Below are 22,391 nucleotides of genomic sequence, written 5' to 3' on the forward strand. Positions count from 1 at the left end.
TCTATACCCAATGTGAGGCTTAAACTCACAACCCAGAGATCAAGAGTCACATGCTCTTTGGGCTGAGCCAACCAGGCACCCTAAGAGAAATTTCAGCATGTAAAATTTAATAAGAAGGAAAATTATTAAATGAGTCCCCAGAAAATCTATTTTTTTGTGGCTTGGTAAATGACATACGTCTTATCCCTAAACTTGAATCTTCTCTCTAGATGTAGTTTTTCTCATTAATGATTCTATTTTGCTAGCGTTATAACCCTATTCCTAAATTTTCTTTGCACATTTTTTTTAGAGATAGTGCCCTTTATTTATTTTTTATTTTTAAGTTTATTTACTTATTTTGAGAGACAGAGAGAGAGAGAGAGAGACCAAGGGGCAAAGATGGAGAGAGAGAAAGAATCCCAGGCAGGCTCTGCACTGTGAGCACGGAGCCCAATGCGGGGCTCAAACCCACGATCCGTGAAATCATGACCTGAGCCAAAACCAAGAGTCACACAGTCAACTGACTGAGCCACCCAGGCGCCCCTGCACATTTCTTTTTCTAACTAAAGTGGTTAAGTTTCTATATATGAAAGCCAGTGTTTGGGAAGCAAAAGGGCAAAAGGTAGCCTACGATACCAGAAACGGAAGATGCCGAGAGCAGGAATGATCCAGGGCACTTGGCAATGGCAGGTACCACCAAGTTACACATACCGCATCAGTATCACCCAAGCACCAGAGACCTGTAAAGATCTATCGCTTTCAACAATAAAAGCAAGAGTTTATTGAATTCTGAGCATTGGTCCTGTTTTTAGCACTCTTGGACCTCACAACAATCGTATGGGGCCGATTTTCAGCCAAGGAGACTAAACACAGAGAGGGATAGTAAATTGCCCACAGTCACAAGAGCATTAATTGCAAAAACTAAAGCAAAATAAGGTCTGGGTTTGAACAGTGCCCTCCAGGATGGATACAGGGTTGTTTGGAAACTGGGAGGCCTGGGGGAATGGGAAACGCAAATGTTGAAACAGGTGTCAGAGGCTGCTGGGAGAAAAATAATAAAAGTTTAGTTTGCTAAATTATAATGGCGCCCAAAATCTTCAAGGAGATATTTACTGTCTCTTGTGAATTATCAGAAGATAACATTTTACGTTTGCTTGAGAGATCAAAACGTGGGAAAACAACGCTTTCAGATATATTGAAATTAGGAGTCATTGCAACCAATCCCGTACTAGTGGTCACTCAAATTTTAGGCATAAAAAAAATTCTCTGTATTTTATTTATTGGTTTATTTTCGTAGCAAGCATGCTACTTGGACATATTTTTATTCTCTAATAATTCTTTTTTATTTTCTGTATTTTGAACAAAAACAGAGCAATGAGGTTCAAGTTGTGAACTTGGTAAGTTTAATGATTTTTTTTTTTCAAATTAAAAACATGCTGGGGGCACCTGGGTGGCTCAGCTGGCTAAGCGTCCAACTTTGGCTCAGGTCAAGATCTCGCCGTTCGTGAGTTGGAGCCCCGCGTTGGGCTCTGTGCTGATGGCTCAGAGCCTGGAGTCTGCTTCTGATTCTGTCTCTCTCCCTCTCTGCCCCTCCCCACCTCATGCTCTATGTCTCTCTCTCAAGAATAAATAAACATTTAAAAAAAATTTTTTTTAGAAACATTCTGAAAAATAGCAAATGCAGTCATTTATTTATAAGAGCTTTTGAGTGTGTTCCTACAACAATACACTTTTTATCCCTTTCAGGATTTCTCTTAGATAAAATTGTCTGGGGCTGAGAATTGTTTTATCTCTAAACATCAAGCAGAGCATCTAGGAGACAAATAAAACAATCATGAGCCTACATCAGCGAGGGCTGGAAGCTGGTGACAACTTCACAAAATCACCAAGTTGGAGTAAGTACAAATTAAGTAGAAATCAAATAATAAGCAAATTGTTCCTTATCATTTATTCCATTCTTAATCATTCTTGTGCCTATAAGCAAATCATAGAAAGTCATTACTGGGGCGCCAGGATGGCTCAGTCGGTTAAACGTCAGACTCTTGATTTCAGCTCAGGTTGTGATCTCGCGGTTCGTGGGTTTGAGCCCTGACAGTGCGGAGCCTGCTTGGGATTCCCTCTTTCTCCCTCTCTCTCTGTCCCTCCTCTGTTTGGGCTCCCTCTCTCTTTCTTTCTCTCAAAACAAACAAACAAACAAACACCTTCAGCATTCTTCCATTGATGAACATTAGTTTTAAAAAAATTACATGGGGCGCCTGGGTGGCTCAGTCGGTTGAGCGTCCGACTTCAGCTCAGGTCACGATCTCGCGGTCCCTGAGTTCGAGCCCCGCGTCGGGCTCTGGGCTGACGGCTCAGAGCCCGGAGCCTGCTTCCGATTCTGTGTCTCCCTCTCTCTCTGCCCCTCCCCCGTTCATGTTCTGTCTCTCTCTGTCTCAAAAATAAATAAATGTTAAAAAAGAAAAAATTTAAAAAGAAATAAAATAAAATAAATTACATTACTGGGGCGCCCAGCTGGCTCAGTCAGTGGAGAATGCGACTCTTGATCTTGGGATTGTGAGTGTGAGCCCTACTTTGGATGGAAAGATTACTCAAAAATTTTTAAATCATTAAAAAAAATAACATTACCTATAATAAACAATCCTTTTACCATAAGGAAACATCTCTTTACATACAATTTTATGCTAAGGAGCAAGTATTTCTTGAATTTGCTGGATCAAAGTCTGTACATTTTACACCTTGTCAGGTACTTCCAAATTCCTTTCAAAAAGATTTTTACTGGTTTGGACTCTCACCAACAGGGTATAAGAGATGTCATTTGAATATATGTTTTTCTCACGTAGTTTTAGGAAGAACTTAAATCCAACCAAAGTAAAAGGGATGAGCCTATGATTAATGATTGATTTAGGTTTTTAACTATTACTGTATAAAAAAGGAGGCTAGGGGCACCTGGGTGGCTCAGTTAGTTGAGCGTCCAGCTTTGGTTTAGGTCGTGATCTTGTGGTTTGTGAGTTCGAGCTCCACATCAGGCTCACTGCCTGGAGCCTGCTTTGGATTGTCTGTCTCCCTCTTTCTCTGTCCCTCCCTTACTTGTGCTCTCTCTTTCTCTCTCTCTCTCTCTCAAAAATAAATAAAACATTAAAAAATATGTAATGCTTGAAATATGCAAAAACATATTTGATATATACTTAATTTATAAGGAAATTAATGACATGAACACGAAAGGACCAACCAACAAAAAACAATATATTTTATAAAACTGTATATTAATATATACTATGTATTAAATAATATAGTAATATAACATTTACCAATATAAGTATAGCATTACCCCTACATTTCATCTACTTATATGTATATCTCCTCTATCCTATGCTGTTTTTCCAACCATCTTCCTGAATTATATTATTGCCTTAGTTTTATAATTTTATCACATATTTATGCACCCTTCAATAATATTACGTGTTTTTTGAGCTTTAAAAAAATATTAATTACTATGTACTTTTGAGACTTGTTGTTTTACTCAAAATTATGTTTCTAAAATTAGTTGGATGTAGCTTTAATTCATTAACTTCATTCTGACAATGGACACTGGATTATTTCCACTTCTGTTTTTTAAGTCAATGCTATTACATTATTTTTTTTAATTTTTTTTTTTTTACATTTATTCATTTTTGAGAGACAGAGACAGAGCACAAGCAGGGGAGGGGCAGAGAGAAAGGGAGACACAGAATCCGAAGCAGGCTGCAGGCTCTGAGCTGTCAGCACAGAGCCCTATGTGGGGCTTGAACTCCCCAACTGCAAGATCATGACCTGAGCCGAAGTTAGACAGTCAACTGACTGAGCCACTCAGGTGCCCTGAGAATGTATACTTTTCTAAAAATGTGTTAAATTGTTTCCTAGGCAACTCGGATTTATACACTTTCACCCAAAATATACAAATGTTCCTTTAAAAAAAAGTTTTCGGGAGCACCTGGTGGCTCAGTTGGTTAAGCACCGACTTTGGTCATGATCTTGTGGTTCGTGAGTTCAAGCTCTCCCTCGGGCTCTGTGCTGACAGCTCAGAGCCTGGAACCTGCTTCCGATTCTGTGTCTCCCTTTCTCTCTGCCCCTCCCCTGCTTGCTCTGTTTCTCTCTCTCTCAAAAATGACTAAACGTTAAAAAAAATTTTTTTAAGTTTTGTCAATCCACCACTAACACTTGGTATTATTAGATTCCTTCATTTCTGCCTCTCATGTGGGTACAAAATGACATTTCATTCTTATCTTCATCTTGATTATTATTGAGGTTAAAATTCTTTTTTTTTTTTTAATTTTTTTTTTCAACGTTTTTTATTTATTTTTGGGACAGAGAGAGACAGAGCATGAACGGGGGAGGGGCAGAGAGAGAGGGAGACACAGAATCGGAAACAGGCTCCAGGCTCCGAGCCATCAGCCCAGAGCCTGACGCGGGGCTCGAACTCACGGACCGCGAGATCGTGACCTGGCTGAAGTCGGACGCTTAACCGACTGCGCCACCCAGGCGCCCCTAAAATTCTTTTTAAAATAGTGGCCATTTAGAGCTATTCTGACTCTTGCCCCCACTCTACTTTTTTTTTTTTTTCTGTTGGATTGCTTTTCTTTTACTTATTAATTAATGGGAATTCTTAGTATATTGTAGATACCAATAATTTGTCAGATATCTGTTACAAAAAAATTTCCCTAGATTTATGGCTTTTCATGTTATTTCTGAGATCTTTAGTGAATAGCAGTTTCTTATAATTTTTTTTTTAATGTTTATTTATTTTGAAGGAGGGAAAGATAGAGGGCGAGCAGGGGAGGGGCAGAGAGAGGGCGATATAGAATTCGAAGAAGGCCGGAGGCTCTGAGCTGTCAGCACAGAGCCCGATATGGGGCTCGAACTCACGAACCGCGAGATCATGACCTGAGCCGAAGTTGGATGCTGAACTGACTGAGCCACCCAGGTGCCCCAGCAGTTACAATTTTTAATATAAATTTTGTCAATCTTTTCTAGCAGTATTTATTAAATAGCTTATTACTGACCTATAGTTCTCCTCTATCATATATCAACTTTTGATTATATCCATGGATCTGTTTCTAGACTCCCTTTCAGTTCCAGGAGTTAATTGGTCCATCTGTACAGTAATTCTTTACTGTCTTAATTACTATTGCTTTCTATTGTGTTTCTAATTATGTTCTTTTTCTTATGTGTCTTTGTTATTTTTTTTAAGTTTACCTATTTATCTGAGAGAGAGAGTGAGAAAGAGAATGCATAAGGGAGGGAGGGGTAGAAAGAGAGTAGAGAGAGAGAACCCCAAGCAAGCTCCATCCTACCAGTGCAGAGCCCAATCCAGGGCTCGAACTCATGAACCATGAGATCATGACCTGAGTCAAAATCAATAGTCGAACACTTAACCTACTATGCCACCCAGGCACCCCCAGAAAATGCAATTCTTGATCACAGGGTCGGGAGTTCAAGCCCCACATTGAGTGTAGAGCTTACTTAAAATAATCATAATCATTATCATTATCAATAATAACAATCCTAGGGGGGCACCTGCATGGCTCAGTTGGTTAAGCGTCCAGCTTTGGCTCAGGTCATGATCTCATGGTTCGTGAGTTTGAGCCCCGCACCTGGCTCTCTGCTGACAGCTCAGAGCCTGGAGCCTGCTTCAAATTCTGTGTCTCCTCCCCCTCTCTCTGCCCCTCCCCTGCTTGTGATCTGTCTCACTCTCTGTCAAGAATACATAAACATTAAAAATTTTTTTTAAAATAATATAACAATCCTAGGAAAACCAAAACATAATGAACAAATTTCTAAAGACTGTATATTTTACCAAAACTCTCATAAGAGGAAATAAAAAACCTGAATAGTCTTTTAAATAAGGTCATTCATAACTTATTTATATCAAGATAACTTATTTTTTAACATAACAAAGGGATTGTTAATTTCAATACATAGCTGCTTTCCGTACTCAGTCTATATTTAAATCCCAAGGGAAATTATTAAATTTTTTAATGTTTATTCATTTTTGTTTTTTTTGTTTTTTTTTTTTTTTACATTTTTTATTTTTATTTTTGGGACAGAGAGAGACAGAGCATGAACAGGGGAGGGGCAGAGAGAGAGGGAGACACAGAATCGGAAACAGGCTCCAGGCTCCGAGCCATCGGCCCAGAGCCTGACGCGGGGCTCGAACTCACGGACCGCGAGATCGTGACCTGGTTGAAGTCGGACGCTTAACCGACTGCGCCACCCAGGCGCCCCATGTTTATTCATTTTTGAAAGAGAGAGCATGAGTGGGGGAGGGACAGAGAGAGAGACACACACAGAATCTGAAGCAGGCTCCAGGCTCTGAGCTGCCAGCACAGAACCCAATGCAGGGCTCGAACTCATGGACCCTGAGATCATGATATGAGCCAAAGTCGGACACTTAACCAACTGAGCCACCCAGGCACCGCCGAAAGTAAATCATTTTTAAAATGATATTTTTATGAAAATCTTCACTGATTTTCATAACTTGACTTTTTCTTTTCTCTCTTTTTTCCAACGATGTACAGCAGTCATATTTTATGAAAATCAAATATAGTCTCACACTGAAGAATGTTGACTATGATCTAAAAGTCAAATTTAGCTGCAGTTTGATTTTATTTCACAGATTTTGCTATACAGAAAGAACCAGATGTGCTTTGTGATCAAAACCCAGAACAATCAAATAGGAACCATAGTGATGATGAACGAAAGGGAAAGAAAAAATGGAAAGAAAGAGAAGGGGAAGAAAAAAAGGAGGAACTAGAAGAGAAACTGCAAGAACCAGAAATGGAAGAAGAAAATGAAGAAGAACATCCCCAGGAAAGATTAGTCAGTAAGCCCCTCATGGACACTCTCTGGTCAACATTTAAGTTAAACAAATGCCCCACAACGGGAGATAGCCGATCACTTGCATTTGAATTTAATATGACAGTAAAACAGGTATGACAACATATTTCTTCGTTGACAGAGTCACCTGTGGAGTATTTTTACCCAGACAGGCCAATACTTTATTCCTTGATTCATCACCTCCCCACCTTATTTTTTTGCAGATAAAGCAGTGGTTTCATAAAAGGAGGAAGAAATACAATAAAGTGATGTACAAGAGGAAACATAAGAAGAGACCTAAGAGGTAAGAATGTGTTATATGTAGAATACTTGGTTGTAAGGAAGTAAAAAAAAGGAATTTATTGACTTTTAGAGACAGACTGTGTTTCCATAGTTATTGGATTTCCCATAAACTTTTCATGTTCCACCGTTCCCACTTGGTTCCGACTACAGGGTTGAATATTGGATGTCGTGAGATGTCAGATTGCCGTCAGATATGGCCCAAGGACATGATCATAGTAAACTAGAACTTCCAGATTATAAATAATGGAAGATAAAAGGGACACCATTAGAAACGGTGCAGAACAAGGGCTAAGGGATCCATTGGGCTGCAGTGAAACTTGGAGATACATGGGTGGCTTTGCAAACAATGTTTCCTTTGCTGGTGCATTATTACAAGGATTCAAATAGGGATTTGCTGCATTTGTGGTAGCTGTAGGGGCTGAATATGACCTGGAGTCCCAGAATAAAGATAAGAAGCATTACTGAAGATAATACCTGGAAGCATCTTAAAGGCTTCTTATCCCTGTTATAAAAATAAGATTTCTTGGGGCGCCTGGGTGGCTCGGTCGGTTAAGCGTCCGACTTCAGCTCAGGTCACGATCTTGCGGTCCACGAGTTCGAGCCCCGCGTCGGGCTCTGGGCTGACGGCTCAGAGCCTGGAGCCTGCTTCCGATTCTGTGTCTCCCTCTCTCTCTGACCCTCCCCCGTTCATGCTCTGTCTCTCTCTGTCTCAAAAATAAACGTTAAAAAAAATTTAAAAAAAAAAAACGTTAAAAAAAATAAGATTTCTTCAATGTAGCCTACTCATTTGTGTGTTTTTCATTAAAGAATACTAGTAAGATTTAATAAAGTAAGAATACATGTTTAAAAAAAAAAAAAAGCGGAGGAGGGGAGAGTGCCTGGGTGGCTTAGTTGGTTAAGCATTTAATTCTCGGTTTCAGCTCAGGTCATGATATCAGGTTTCCTGAGATCCTGCCCTGAGTCGGGCTCCATGCTAACAACATGGAGCCTGCTTGGGATTTCTCTCCCCTCCTCCTCCCTCCTCCCCCCATCTCTGCCCCTCCCCTGCTCGTGCTCTCTAGTTCTCTCTCTCAACATAAATAAACTTAAAAAAAAATAAAATAAAATTTTTCACGTTCCAGCCAGTGACACAGAGAATCATTGATTGTCCTTGTCCTATTTGTTATTCTGCTCAACACACAAAAATGCATATTGCAATGACTGCATTTGCAATGGAGTCATATTATCAAATATATAACTATGGCCATTAAACGTTTATTGATCGCACTATAGAATTAATAATTTTGTCTTTTTTTGTTCCTTAGATGCTGAATATTTAGGACGCTTGTCTTTTCTGTTACCTATTGGCAGCACGTCATGAGTGGAAAAACTTAAGAACAACATCAACATTTTTCAAAGTATTAGACTAGCTTGTATATAGAATTTTTATGTATTATTTATGTAGATGTATGTAGACAATTTTTAATGTATTACCTCACTTGATCATCACCCTACACCATAAATGAACAATCTGAATTGCTGGGAAATAGTGTGATTTTATCGAGGCGCCTGGGTGGCCCAGTCGGTTGAATGTCTGACTTCCGGCTCGGATCATCATGTCGAGGTCCGTGAGTTCAAGCCCCGCGTCGGGCTCTGTGCTGACAGCTCAGAGCCTGGAGCCTGCTTCAGATTCTGTGTCTCCCTCTCTCTGCCCCTCCCCTGCTCATGCTCTGTCTCTCTCTGTCTCAAAAATAAATAAACATTAAAAAAAAAAAAAAAGAACAAGTCGTGTTTAAAGTCCCCTTTCTGCAGAGGCGCCCAATGCCAAAATCCAAATCTTTGACCGGAAGTGGAAGAAGACAAAAGTGGATGAGTTCCCACTGTAAGGCCGCATGGGGTCAGATGAATACGAGAAGCTCTCCCCTGCAGCCCTGGAGGCTGCCCTTATTTGTGCCAACAGGTACATGGTGAAAAGCCAACACATCCACGTTTGACTCCGCTCTTCTCCATCATCCCCGTCAATACGATGTTTCCTGCGTTGGGGCTGACAAACTCCAGACGGGTATGTTGGGTGCTTTTGGGCAGCCCCAGGGCACGGTGGCCAGGGTCCACACTGGCCAAGTCATCGTGTCCATCTGTACCAAGTTGCAGAACAAGAAGCATGTGATTGAGGTCCTAGGAAGGGCCAAGTTCAAGTCTCCAGGCCGCCAGAAGATCCACATTTCCAAGAAGTGGGGCTTTCCTAAGTTTAATGTGGATGAATTTGAAGACATGGGGACTGAAAAGTGGCTCATCCCAGATGGCTGCGGGGTCACACGCATCCCTAATCGTGGCTCCCTGAACAAATGGTGAGCTCGGCACTCGTGAGAACCCCAACAGCACTACCCCCTCCTTATTCATGCCCATCAATAAATCCTACTTCCCGTAAGAAAAAAAAAGAGGGGGGGGGGGCCTGGGTGGCCCAGTCAGTTAAGTGTCAGACTCTTGATTTTGGCTCAGGTCCTGATCTCACAGGTTCATGAGTTCAAGCCCTGCAACGGGCTCTGTGCTTGACAGTATAGAGCCTGCCTGGGATTCTCTCTCCCTCTCTCTCTGCCCTTCCCCCCACTCTCTTTCTCTCCCTCTCAAAATAAATAAACTTAAAAAAAACACATTTTTTTTAAAGAAAAAAGTACCAGTCCCTAAACATCTAACCCTCAATTTGTGCCTGCATCTCTCAGCTACACATGCTGCATTTTTGGTTATAACCTGGGAAATATTCGAGGCTGTATCAACTTGTGTTTTATATGTGGTGTTTATATACTCCTAATGCTCTCTATTGAAATACCAATGTGAGAGTATTTTGAATTTCTTATACCTTCTTCTCCACCTCCATAACTTTACCTGTTTCCCTCTTTGAAAAACAATTTTTTAAAGAATTTTATTACTTTTTTTATGTTTATTTATTTTTGAGAGAGAGTGCGAGCAGGGTTGGCACAGAGAGACACAGAATCTGAAGGAGGCTCCAGGCTCTGAGCTGTCAGCACAGAGCCTGATGCGGGGCTTGAACTCACAAACCCGTGAGATCATGACCTGAGCCGAAGTTGAATGCTTAACCAACTGAGCCATCTAGGCGATCCTTTAAGGATTTGATTTTTATTTTTAAGTAATGTCTACACCCACCGTGGGACTCGGACCTACAACCCTAAGATCAAGAGTCGCATGCTCCACTGATGGACCCAGCCAGGTGCCCCCACCTCTTTGAAATTTTTAAATGTGAAATTAGTCAGAGAAAGACAAAAATCATATGACTTCACTCATATGAGGACTTTAAGAGACAAAACAGATGAACATAAGGGAAGGGAAACGAAGGGAAACAAAAATAATATAAAAACAGGAAGGGGGACAAAACAGAAGAGACTCTTAAATATGGAGAACAAACTGAGGGTTACTGGAGGGGTTGTGGGGGGGGGGGGATGGGCTCAATGGGTAAGGGGCACTAAGGAATCTACTCCTGAAATCATGGTTGCACTATATGCTAACTTAGATGTAAATTTAAAAAAATAATTTTCTTTCAATATATGAAGTTTATTGTCAAATTGGTTTCCATACAACACCCAGTGCTCATCCCAAAAGGTGCCCTCCTCAATACCCATCACCCACCCTCCCCTCCCTCCCACCCCCCCCAAAAAAATAAATTAAAAAAGATTTTTTTCCCATTAGAGTAAGACAAAACATGACTTTTTGGTTATCACCATTGATGGCTCAGGGGTGTGATAGAGTTATAGGTGAGGTCAGGGTTTCTTTTGAACATATTATAACTCAGAATAGTAGCTTAGTAGTTTATGTTAAAAGCTGTACCAAGGTTACGTCTACTAGATGGAGATCATCCCGGGAGCCCCTCTCTGGGCATCGGCCCTAACTGGGAACAGTGCTCAGAAAACAGCTCCCGTTTCTACTACTGCGGCCTTGATCAGCAACCTCTTTATTTCCACAGAGACACCGAAGGCCATGGGCCCTGCTGTTCAGCGGTGGCTCTGGGTGCTGCCCTTCAAGCTGGGGAGGGCTATGCCCTGGCCCCCACCCCTCTTGCAGGGTGGGCTACAGCCCCGCCCCTTGTCCTGCTCCCCTACCCTGACCTCCCCAGGCCCTGATCTCTTGGCGCCAGAGTTGCTGTTGGCTGGACCCCGGAATCCTGAGTGCCTGAGTGAGAACTCCTCCCAGGCTAAGAAAACTGTCATCGCGGAGCCACGCTCCCGTGTCCCAGGCCAAGGTGTCTGCCCTGTCCTTGTCCTCTTTGCCCATTGTGCCTGAGGCTGTGCTGCCACGCCTCCCGCTTGCAGTCAGTGCTGGGACCCTGGGCTAGCGATGCCTTCAGAAGCCTAGCTTCACCGTCCGCTGAATATAACACCCCTCCCAGCCCTTCCCCTGCCTCTGGCTCCTTTAAGAGGGCTGAGCGCTCCTTCGTTCCCTGGCCTGTCTTCTACCCAAGGATGGGGCCTGGGCCTGCTGCCTACCCTTCCGTGCTAAGGAACTCTGCCTAAGGGCTCTGCTTGGCATCTGTCTGCACCCTCCAACCTGGTCCAGGCCTGCCCTGGGTTGCCAACCCAGGCTGGCCTCAGACCTAGGCAGGTGAGTGTGTGTGTGTGTGTGTGTGTGTGTGTGAGAGACAGACAGACAGACAGACAGAGAGACAGAAGCACAAGGTGTGGGAGGTGTGCTCAGCACAAAGAAGGTGGTGGGGTGGCAGTGGGGTGGGGTGGGGACAGTGAGTGGGCTAGCTCAGGGACTGGATACTGGGAAACACACAACCAGGTCCCCTGTAGGTAGGCCCTCAGTGTAAGGGGTTGGGTGGGAGCGGGAACCTTTGCTGCTCCCTGCCCTGGGGCCTTTTCTGGGGGTAGATAATTGGGGCCTGCTCATTAGTCCCCCCCTAGAAATAATTTATTGAGGTGAGATTCACCTAAAATAAGCCATTTAAAAGTAAATAGGGGTGTCTGGCTAGCTCAGTCGGTAGAGAACGTGGCTCTTGATATCGAGCTCCTTATTGAGTGTAGAGATTATTTACAAATAAAATTAAAAAAGGGCGCCTGGGTGGCTCAGTCGGTTGAGTGTCTGACTTCAGCCCAGGTCATGATCTCGCAGTTCGTGAGTTTGAGCCCCGCATCGGGCTCTGTGCTGACAGCTCGGAGCCTGGAGCCTGCTTTGGATTCTGTGTCTCCCTCGTTCTCTGCCCCTCCCCTGCTCACCCTCTGTCTCTGTCTCTCTTGGAAATAAACATTTTAAAAAATTAAGAATAAATAAATAAGTAAAATTTTAAGCATAAATAAAAGTTTGGCGCCTGGGTGTCTCAATCGGTTGAGCGACTCACTCTTGATTTCACCTCAGGTCACCTCCCCGTTGAACGTGGAGCCTGCTTGGGACTCTCAATCTCTAAGATAAAAATGAATGATTGAATGAATGAATGAATGAAAATAAAAGTGAATAGTTCACCTCTACTTAGTTCCGGAATATTTCCACTACCCCTAAATGATACCAGGTTCCCATCAGGCAACATTCTCCCATCCTAGCCCCTGCAACCCAGTCTTTCTGTCTGCTTGGATTTACCGATTCTGGACATTTTACATAAATGTGTGACTCTTCGTGTCTGGCTTCTTTTACTCAGCATAAAAGAAAAAGCTAGATCAAGGTTATAAATATATGATGGTTCTATTCGTTGTTGTTGTTGTTGTTGTTTTTTAATCTGATCTTCCCTCCTTTTATTGACTCACCCCCTTCAACTCAGATTTCACCAGTCAAAACACTCATTCTTTCCTCTCAGGCTAAGAACATGTTCAAGTCTCTCTGATCCTGAAAGCAATGGTTTGAGTTGAGTGCGGGGCGCCTGGGTAGCTCAGTTGGTTAAGCATCAGACTCTTGAATTGAGCTCAGATCATTCATGATCTTGAGGTTTGTGAGATTGAGCCCCGCATCGGGCTTCTCCCTGACAGTACGGAGCCTGCCTGGGATTCTCTCCCTTTCTCTTTCTCTTAAAATAAATAAAGTTAAAAAATTAAAAATAAAGTTGATTGCAAAAATCAAGTGGGATACTGTTCACGAAAGTACCTTGCACCCTACCGTGCACTCTATTGAAGAAGTCATTATAATTTAGCCTCACTAAATGAGAACTCCAAATATATTCCAGGTATGAATTAGGGCCTTCTAAAGAAATACTTGGGGCACCTGGGTGGCTCAGTCGGTTAAGAGGCCGACTTCGGCTCAGGTCATGATCTCGCGGTCCATGAGTTTGAGCCCTGCGTCGGGCTCTGTGCTGACAGCTCAGAGCCTGGAGCCTGTTTCAGATTCTGTGTCTTCCTCTCTCTCACCCTCCCCTGTTCATGCTCTGTCTCTCCCTGACTCAAAAATAAATAAAACGTTAAAAAAAAAAAAATTAAAAAAAAAAAAAAAGAAATACTTGAAGGTCATGGGGACACAAAAAAAAAAAAAAAAAAGCAAAACCTCCCTTGCCTTCCACCCTGTTGGTTGTGATCTCATGAATTTCCCCAGTGAAATCTGAAATTGGCCCCCACTCACACACTGAGGGCAATGAAAGAAGGAAGAAAGAGGTCCACCACTCCAGATTACTAGGTGTCAGACTTAATAAGCAAGGGAACTTATTTACGAGCCTTGCTTCGGGCAGCCACAAGATGAACAGATCTCTGAAACTGCCTGTCAGAGTCTTAAAAGTTTCTATAGAGCCCTTAAGTGGGTTCAGTCACGTATACCTCCAGATGGTCTCAACAAAACTTTGTTCCCTTAAGGCTCTGTCCCTGCAAATGGCTCCCACTGTGGGAACAGTAAACAGAACATACATTCCAAGGACGTGGGTGGGGATCAGGAGCCTCCAATTGCCCAGGGCCGGGTCACAGGTCAACCAGAGATCACATCCTCCTGCACGATTTACTGACACTCTACCCCTTCTGGGACAGTCTCTTATAATCTTACAAGCCTCCCTCTATTGAAGTGTGCCCGGAGCAGTCGGCCAAGGCTTTCATTAGCATACGGATGGCTCATTTGGTGGCTATCTGGCTGCATTGGAGGCAGACACCGTAGCAGCAATATAGGCAGGCACCTGCAAGGAAAAAACACAGATTAAGAAAATAATTCCCAAAATAAGTAACAATGTCTTTTTTCTACCAAAAGCCCGTGATTTATTAATCCCCTAGGCTGGGGGTTAAATCGTCCAGGGTGTTCACTTGTATTCTCACGTGATTTAATACCGATGATACAGTAGCAGATTCATCAGGTAGGAGCACAAAACATCGTCTTTGGATGATGGCACAGGTGCTCCCTTGTAAGCCAGTAATGATGTCCAAGGCCATCCTAGTTGGGGGGACGGCTTTTCTCTCTAGAGACATTTCAGTGTTCGGTAAATACAAGCTTCGCCAGCTATCACTTAAGGCTTGTTGGGTAAATAGATTTGCAAAGGCTTCTATGGGTGCTACGTTTTTCTCCAGGCCAACACAGAGGGACAAAGATGGCAGGCAGATACTTGTGCCAGAAAACAGAACACGCCCACCCGGCCTTGGGGAGAATGGATAGCGTTAGGAACTTGACCTCCTTGTTCATACTGTACATGTTGCCCGGGGGGAGTGGGGGGCGGAGGAGGGGGACAACACCATTTAGTGTGAGAGATGGATTAAGGGTGAGCTATGCCAGACAAGGACCACTACCTTCTCCCCTCTCAACGGTGCATGTTACATTCCAGGTAGAGTGCATTTCAACTGGTGCAACTTGAAGCAGGACAACAGGATGCCAGCGAGACTGAGTAGTTCCCCCTTACTTGGGGGTGAAGAGTAACTCACCCACCCTGATGGGACATCCCATTGCAAATTCTAGTAGAGAACTCCTTCTTCAGGCACGGTGGGGGCTTGGTGTTCTCAGAAACATAGCATACTGATCCAGAGTAAGAACTGGGGTCATGGCTGTTTTCCACAATTTTAAGTTTATTTATTTATTTTGAGAGAGCCAGGGAGTGCAAGTTGCAGGGGGTGGGGGAGAGTGCAAGAGAGAGGGAGAGACAGAATCCCAAGCAGACCCTGCGCTGTCATTGCAGAGCCTGACACGGGGCTCGATCCCACAAACCATGAGATCATGACCTGAGCCGAAATCAAGAGTCAGATGCTTAAACGACTGAGTCATCCAGTGCCCCTCCCATGATTTTTATACATTTACAACACTGAGTGTCTCAGCAGGCGTCCCCAGTCTGGCATATGGAACAATAGTCCCTACTGGTTGATCATTCAAAAGTATTAGAGCCCGGGGCAGCACCTTCGTTCACCCAGCCAAAGTGGTTTTACTTGTTAATAATTTCATCTGCTGCTTTAATATTCCATTCTTCCTCTCTACCAGTCCTGCTGTTTGCAGATTATAGGGGGGATGAAAGCTCCATTCAATGCCATGTTCTTTTGCCCAGTCTTGGATATCACGACCTTTGAAATGCCACCTCCCAAACACTGTCGATTCAGTGGGAGTATTTGGTACTCAGCTTCTCTAATTTCCTCATGGTGGCACCCTGGTTTGCACAGGGACAGGGAAAAGCTTGGGTTCAACCAGCTGCCATGTCCACACAAAGGCATATTTAGAACCCTCATTCGGAAGGAGGTGGCCAATATAATCTACTCGCCACTCACTCACTGGTTGGGAACCTTGGTAGGTGGACCCAAACTCCTTTGGCAATTGCCTTGGGCGTTGTTTGGAATACACAGAGCATGCTGTTACTGGATTAACCAAATCACCGTAGTTCCAGAGCAATCCAGCATCTCTGGCTCCGTGCCACCCTACTCCAGCACTGCAGTACCCACTCTTTCTCTGCACCCAATTTCGTATCTACTGAAGGGTCAGTTCCTGGGGCTTAGACCAGAGCTAGGACATGAGCTTCCTGACTGTCAGTCCCTTAAAACTGGGAAGACAATGAAGACTGTTCAGGCTCTTGCAGGGGAACCCAAATGTCTTTCCACTTACTATTTTGTTAATGTTTATTTTTGAGAGAGGGAGGGAGAGAAAGAGAGAGAGAGAGAGAGACAGAGAGAGACAGTGCAAGTGGGGGAGGGGCAGAGGAAGAGAGAGACACAGAATCTGAAGCAGGCTCTAGGCCCCAAACTGTCAGCCCAGAGCCCAATGAGGCGCTTGATCTCACGAACCACGAGATCATGACCTGAGCTGAAGTTGGATGCTCAAGCAACTGAGCCACCCAGGAACCCCCACACGTACTTTTTTTTCATTAAAAAAAAATTTTTTTAAGTAATCTCTACACCCAACATGGGGCTCCAACTCACAACCCCAAGGTTAAGAGTCTCGTGCTCCACCAGCTAAATCAGCCGGGTGCTTCTCTATCCATATATTCTGACTTTACAAGGGCTTATTCCTGAATATCCACCTCTCGGCTTCTCATTGTCCAAGCCACAGGGTAAATCCCTTTAGAACAGTCCAACTGTCAGCACAAAGCATTAATGGCCAGGGTTTTTGAGTGATCATCAGCCCAACTGTTCTAAGTTCAACTCACTGGATGCTTCAGTTCATTCCTGTTCCATCCAGATGGTGTCACTGTTGGGCTGAATAGCAACTTCAGTCCCCAAAGGCAGATTGCCCCACTAGATCCCTCTGTAAACAAAGGCAGGGCAGGAATTCTTCCCCTCCCCGCCTCTCTGTCTACAGGCCACAGGGCCACCCCAAGAATAGGGGTGGGGGCATCTGGAGGATTTACATATTTTATGAAGCTTACCTACTTGCACTGTAATTTCTAGACAGAGTTGGCTGGGGACAAGGTGTTCTGCTGCAAACAGGCATGCTTCTTAAAGTGTGCGTTGAAGCCATGGCAAATATCAGGGGCACCTGGGTGGCCCAGTTGGTTAAGCCAACTTCAGGTCAGGTCATGATCTCGCAGTCCATGAGTTTGAGCCCCGCATCGGGCTCTGTGCTGATGGCTCAGAGCCTGGAGCCTGCTTCAGATTCCGTGTCTCCCTCTCTCTCTGCCCCTCCCCTGTTCACGCTCTGTCTCTCTCAAAAATAAATAAACATCCAAAAAAAAATTTTTTTTAAAAAGCCATGGCAAACATCATATTTAATGGTAAAGCACTAAAAGCTTTCGCTTTGACATTGAGAATAATTCATAGCTGCTCAGTATTCCCACTTCTGTTTAATATTGTATTGGAAATCCTAGCAAGTAGAAGAATGACTACACGCAAAATTACAAGATATAAGAATTTGAAAAAGTAAGAAATATATGATTACTTGCATGATAATCAGGTACATAAAAATTTTTAATCTACAGATGAATTATTAGAATTTAAAAATGAGCAAGGTTGCTAGATCAAAAATCGATACATAAAATCTATCATGATTTTTATTTTATTTTGGGGGCGGGGGAAGATCGTGCATGCAAGTGGGGGAAGGGCAGAGAGAGGGAAAGAGAGAATCCGAAGCAGGCTCCACGCTGTCAGCTCACAGCCCGATGCGGGCCTGGAACTCATGAACCATGAGATCATGACCTGAGCCAAAATCAAGAGTTGGACCATCACCAACTGAGCCACCCAGGTACCCCCAAATTCTATCATATTTCAACTTACAAGAGAAGAAAATAAAATTTAATAAAAGCATGTGATGTACAATAGCATCAAAAAATATCAAGGACCTAGTAATAGATGTAACAAAAGTTACATAATGTGTCTACAGAGAAAACTATATTTTAATTAAAAATTTTAAGGGCTCCTGGGTGGCTCGGTCGGTTAAGCATCCGACTCTCAGTCTCGGCTCGGGTCATGATCTCACGGCTTTGTGGGTTCGAGCCCTGCATAGGGCTCTGTGTTGGCAATGTGGAGCCTGCTTGGAATTCTCTCTCTCTCCCTCTCTCTCTGCCCCTTCCCTACTCATGCTGTCTGAGTCTCTCTCTCAAAATAAATAAATAAATAAATAAATAAATAAATACAAACTTTAAAAAAATTTTAAGAAGATGAGAGATAAATCCTTGTCGTATTACAAATTCAATATTTTAAATGTGTAAATATCCTCCAAATTTCTTTTCTTTTTTTAAGTTTATTTATTTATTTTGAGAGAGACAGAGTGAGGGCAGGGGCAGGGCAGAGAGAGAATCCCAAGCAGGCTCCCCCCTGTCAGTGCAGAGCCTGATGCGGGGCTCAAACTCACGAACCACGAGATCATAACCTGAGCCAAGATCAAGATCAGATGCTTAACCCGCTGAACCACCCAGGCGCTGCTATATCCTCCAAATTTCTATGTCTTCACTGTGATTCCAAACAAATTCTTAAGATATGTTTTTAAAAATTTGACTGACTCCCTATTTATGTGATGGACTTTGACTCAATAATATGAGCCAAAAATAGTATGAGCCTAGACACTTGTTTAAAACACAAATAAAATATGTGAACTTATTCTATTAGATATCAGTATTTATTATAGTTATACCAGTTAAGACGGTATAGCCCTGCACACATGTAGGCAAGTAGACAAGTGAAATTGAGTAAACTACATATATACGGAGACTCGATAAAGGCAGCACTGAAGAAAAATGGGAAACTAATCTCATTAGCTGGTACTAGGACTTTTGTCTCCCCCTCTAATCATTCATATGAAAAATAATAAAATTAGACTTCTACCTCACACCATACACAAACGTCAATTGCAGGTAATTCATAGATCTAAATGGGAAAGGCACAACTATAAAACTTTTCAAAGGCAATAGAGTTGAATGAAGTTGGATCCTTACCTAACACCATATATAGACCTAAAACCATAATCTCCTAGAAGAAAACATACGGCAAAGGTTTCACGACACTGGAATTGGCCATGATTTCTTGGCTATGACACCAAGTCACAGACAACAACAATAAAATTTAAATAAATTGTGGGCTTTAATTTAAAATTCTAAAATTGTGAAAAATGTATGTGCACCAAAAGACAATATGAACAGAGTAAAAAGGCTGCCCACAGAATGGGAGAAAATATCCGTAAATCACAACTGATGATACAGGATTAATATCCAGAATATATAGAGAACTCTTAAAACTCAATAACAAAAAAACAAACAACTCAGAGCACGTGGGTGACTCGGTGGGTTGAGCACCTGACTTCAAGTTTAAGCCCTGCATCTGGCTGGCGGCTGTCAGTGCAGAGCCTGATTCAGATCCTCTGTCCCCCTCTCTGCCCCTCCCCCACTCAGGCACACACACACACACACACACACACACACACACTCTCTCTCTCTATCACAAATAATAAATAAATACAAAAAAACAAAAACAAAAACAAAATCCAAACAATTCAAAAACAGACAAAGTAGGGGTGCCTGGCTGGCTCAATCAGAAAAGCGTGTGACTCTTGATCTCAGGGTTGTGAGTTGGAGCCCCCTGTTAGGTGTAGAGATTACTTAAAAATAAAATCTTTAAAAAAAAAAAAATTGACATGGGAATGCAAGCTGGTGCAGCTCCTCTGGAAAACAGCATGGACGTTCCTTAAAAAACTAAAAATAGAACTACCCTATGACCCAGCAATTGCACTACTAGGCATTTATCCAAGGGATACAGGGGTGCTGTTTTGAAGGGACACATGCACCCCAATGTTTATAGCAGCACTATCAACAATAGCCAAAGTATGGAAAGAGCCCAGATGTCCATTGAAGGATGAATGGATAAAGAAGATGTGGTATTTATATACAATGGAATATTACTCAGCCATCAAAAAGAATGAAATCTTGCCATTTGCAACTATGTGGATGAAACTGGAGGGTATTATGGTAACCAAAATTAGAGAAAGACAAAAATCCTATGACTTCACTCATATGAGGACTTTAAGAGACAAAACAGATGAACATAAAGGAAGGGAAACAAAAATAATATAAAAACAGGGAGGGGGACAAAACAGAAGAGACTCTTAAATATGGAGAACCAGCAGAGGGTTACTGGAGGGGTTATGGGAGGGGGAATGGGCTAAATGGGTCAGGGGCATTAAGGAATCTACTCCTGAAATCATTGATATGCTAACTTGAATGTAAATTTTAAACAATAATAAAATTAATTTAAAAAATAAATAAATTAACACACACACACACACACGACAAAGGATTAACACCGTGTTTCACTTATACTTCAACTGAAAACATTTATTTAAATAAAAAAATGGGGTTGTTGGGGCACCTCGGTGGCACAGACAGCTAAGTGTCCAACTCCGGCTCAGGTCATGACCTCACAGTTCATGGGTTCGAGGCCCGTGTCGGGCTCTGTGTTGACAGCTCTGATTCTGTGTCTCCCTCTCTCTCTGCCCCTCCCCCACTCATGCTCGCTCTCTCTCGCTCTCTTGCTCTCTCTCTCAAAAATAAATAAACATTAAAAAAAATGGGATTGTAAGGGGGGGATGCTGGGGAGAAAAGAGGCAAAAGACTTGAATAGACATTTCTCCAAAAAAATGATATACAAATGGCCAATAAGCAAAGATGCTCAATATCACTAATCATTAGAGAAATGTATCAAAATGATAGTGAGATATCACCTCATACCCATTAGAATAGCTATCTATCAAAAACAAAAAACAAGAGTTGGCAAGCATGTAGAGAAATTGGAACCCTTGTGCATTGTTGGTAGGAATGTAAAATAGCACTGCCTCTACGGAAAACAGTTCAACAGCTCCTCGAAATATTAAAAATAGAATTCCTGGGGCGCCTGGGTGGTTCAGTCGGTTGAGTGTCCGACTTCGGCTCAAGTCATGATCTCACGGTTCGTGGGTTCGAGCCCCGCGTTCAGGCTCTGCGCTGATGGCTCAGAGCCTGGAGCCTGTTTCGGATTTTGTGTCTCCCTCTGTCTCTTTGCCCCTCCTCTTCTCATGCTCTGTCTCTGTCTCAAAAATAAACATAATCATTAAAAAAATTTTTTTTTAAAATAGAATTCTTATCTGATCTAGCAATGCGACTTCTGCGCATATACTCCAAAAACCTGAAAGCAGGAGCTCAAAGAGATATTTGTACTCATGTTCATAGCAACATTATTTAAAAGAGCTAAAACAGGGGCGCCTGGGTGGCGCAGTCGGTTAAGCGTCCGACTTCAGCCAGGTCACGATCTCGCGGTCCGTGAGTTCGAGCCCCGCGTCAGGCTCTGGGCTGATGGCTCGGAGCCTGGAGCCTGTTTCCGATTCTGTGTCTCTCTCTCTCTCTGCCCCTCCCCCGTTCATGCTCTGTCTCTCTCTGTCCCAAAAATAAATTAAAAATGTTAAAAAAATAAAAAAAAATAAAAAATAAAAATAAAAATAAAAAAAAATAAAAGAGCTAAAACATGCAATCAACCCAAATGGCCACAGACACACGAATGGATACGCAAAATGTGATATATACATACAATGGAACATTAGTCATCCTTAAAAAGGAAGGAAATTCTGACTTATGCTATAACATATGGATGAACCCTGAGGACATGACATTAAGTGGAATACCTAATGACAAGGAGTCCCTGGGAGGCTCAGTAGGTTAAGCCTCAGACTCTTTTTCTTTTTTAATTTCTTTTTAATGTTTATTTATTTTTGAGACAGAGAGAGACAGAGCATGAACGGGGGAGGGGCAGAGAGAGGGAGACACAGAATCTGAAGCAGGCTCCAGGCTCTGAGGCATCAGCACAGAGCCCGACGCGGGGCTTGAACTCACGGACCGTGAGATCGTGACCTCAGCCGAAGTCGGACGCTTAACCGACTGAGCCACCCAGGCGCCCCAAGCCTCAGACTCTTGATCTCAGCCCAGGTCATGATCTCAAGGTTCATGGGCTCTACACTGACAGTGCAGAGCCTGCTTGGGATTATTCATTCTCTCTCTCTGCCCCTTCCCGGCTCATTCTCTCTCTTCTTCTCTCCTCTCTCTCTCTCAAAACAAATATATAAACTTGAAAGAAAGAAAGAAAGAAAGAAAGACCCAATCACAAAAAGACAAATATTGTATGAGTACACTTATATGAGATACTTAGAGTAGTCAAATCATAGCCAGAAAGAAGAACGGTGGTTTCCTGGGGTTGGACAGAGGGAGGAAAGCAGAGTTACTATCTAATGGGTATAATATTTCAGTTTTACAAATTAAGAGTTATGGAGTAGGACGATGGCTGCACATTATATTACCACTGAACTGTATGCTGAAAAATCATTAAATGGTAAGGTTTATGTTATGTGCATTTTACCACAATAAAAAAAACTGGGGGGAGAAAAGCAATATAGAAAAATAAAACGACCTCAGGACAGAGAAAGATTTCTCAAAAACGACACAAAAAGCATTA

General features: G+C 42.7%; 1 pseudogene; it reads left to right on the forward strand.

The window, feature by feature from the left end:
• The first annotated feature begins 8,729 nt into the window (after positions 1-8,729).
• On the forward strand, positions 8,730-9,465 carry LOC131483892 (large ribosomal subunit protein uL16-like; annotated as a pseudogene).
• Positions 9,466-22,391: the final 12,926 nt, after the last annotated feature.

This window comes from Neofelis nebulosa, chromosome 8 (assembly GCF_028018385.1).
Source record: "Neofelis nebulosa isolate mNeoNeb1 chromosome 8, mNeoNeb1.pri, whole genome shotgun sequence".
Classification (NCBI taxonomy): Eukaryota; Metazoa; Chordata; class Mammalia; order Carnivora; family Felidae; genus Neofelis; species Neofelis nebulosa.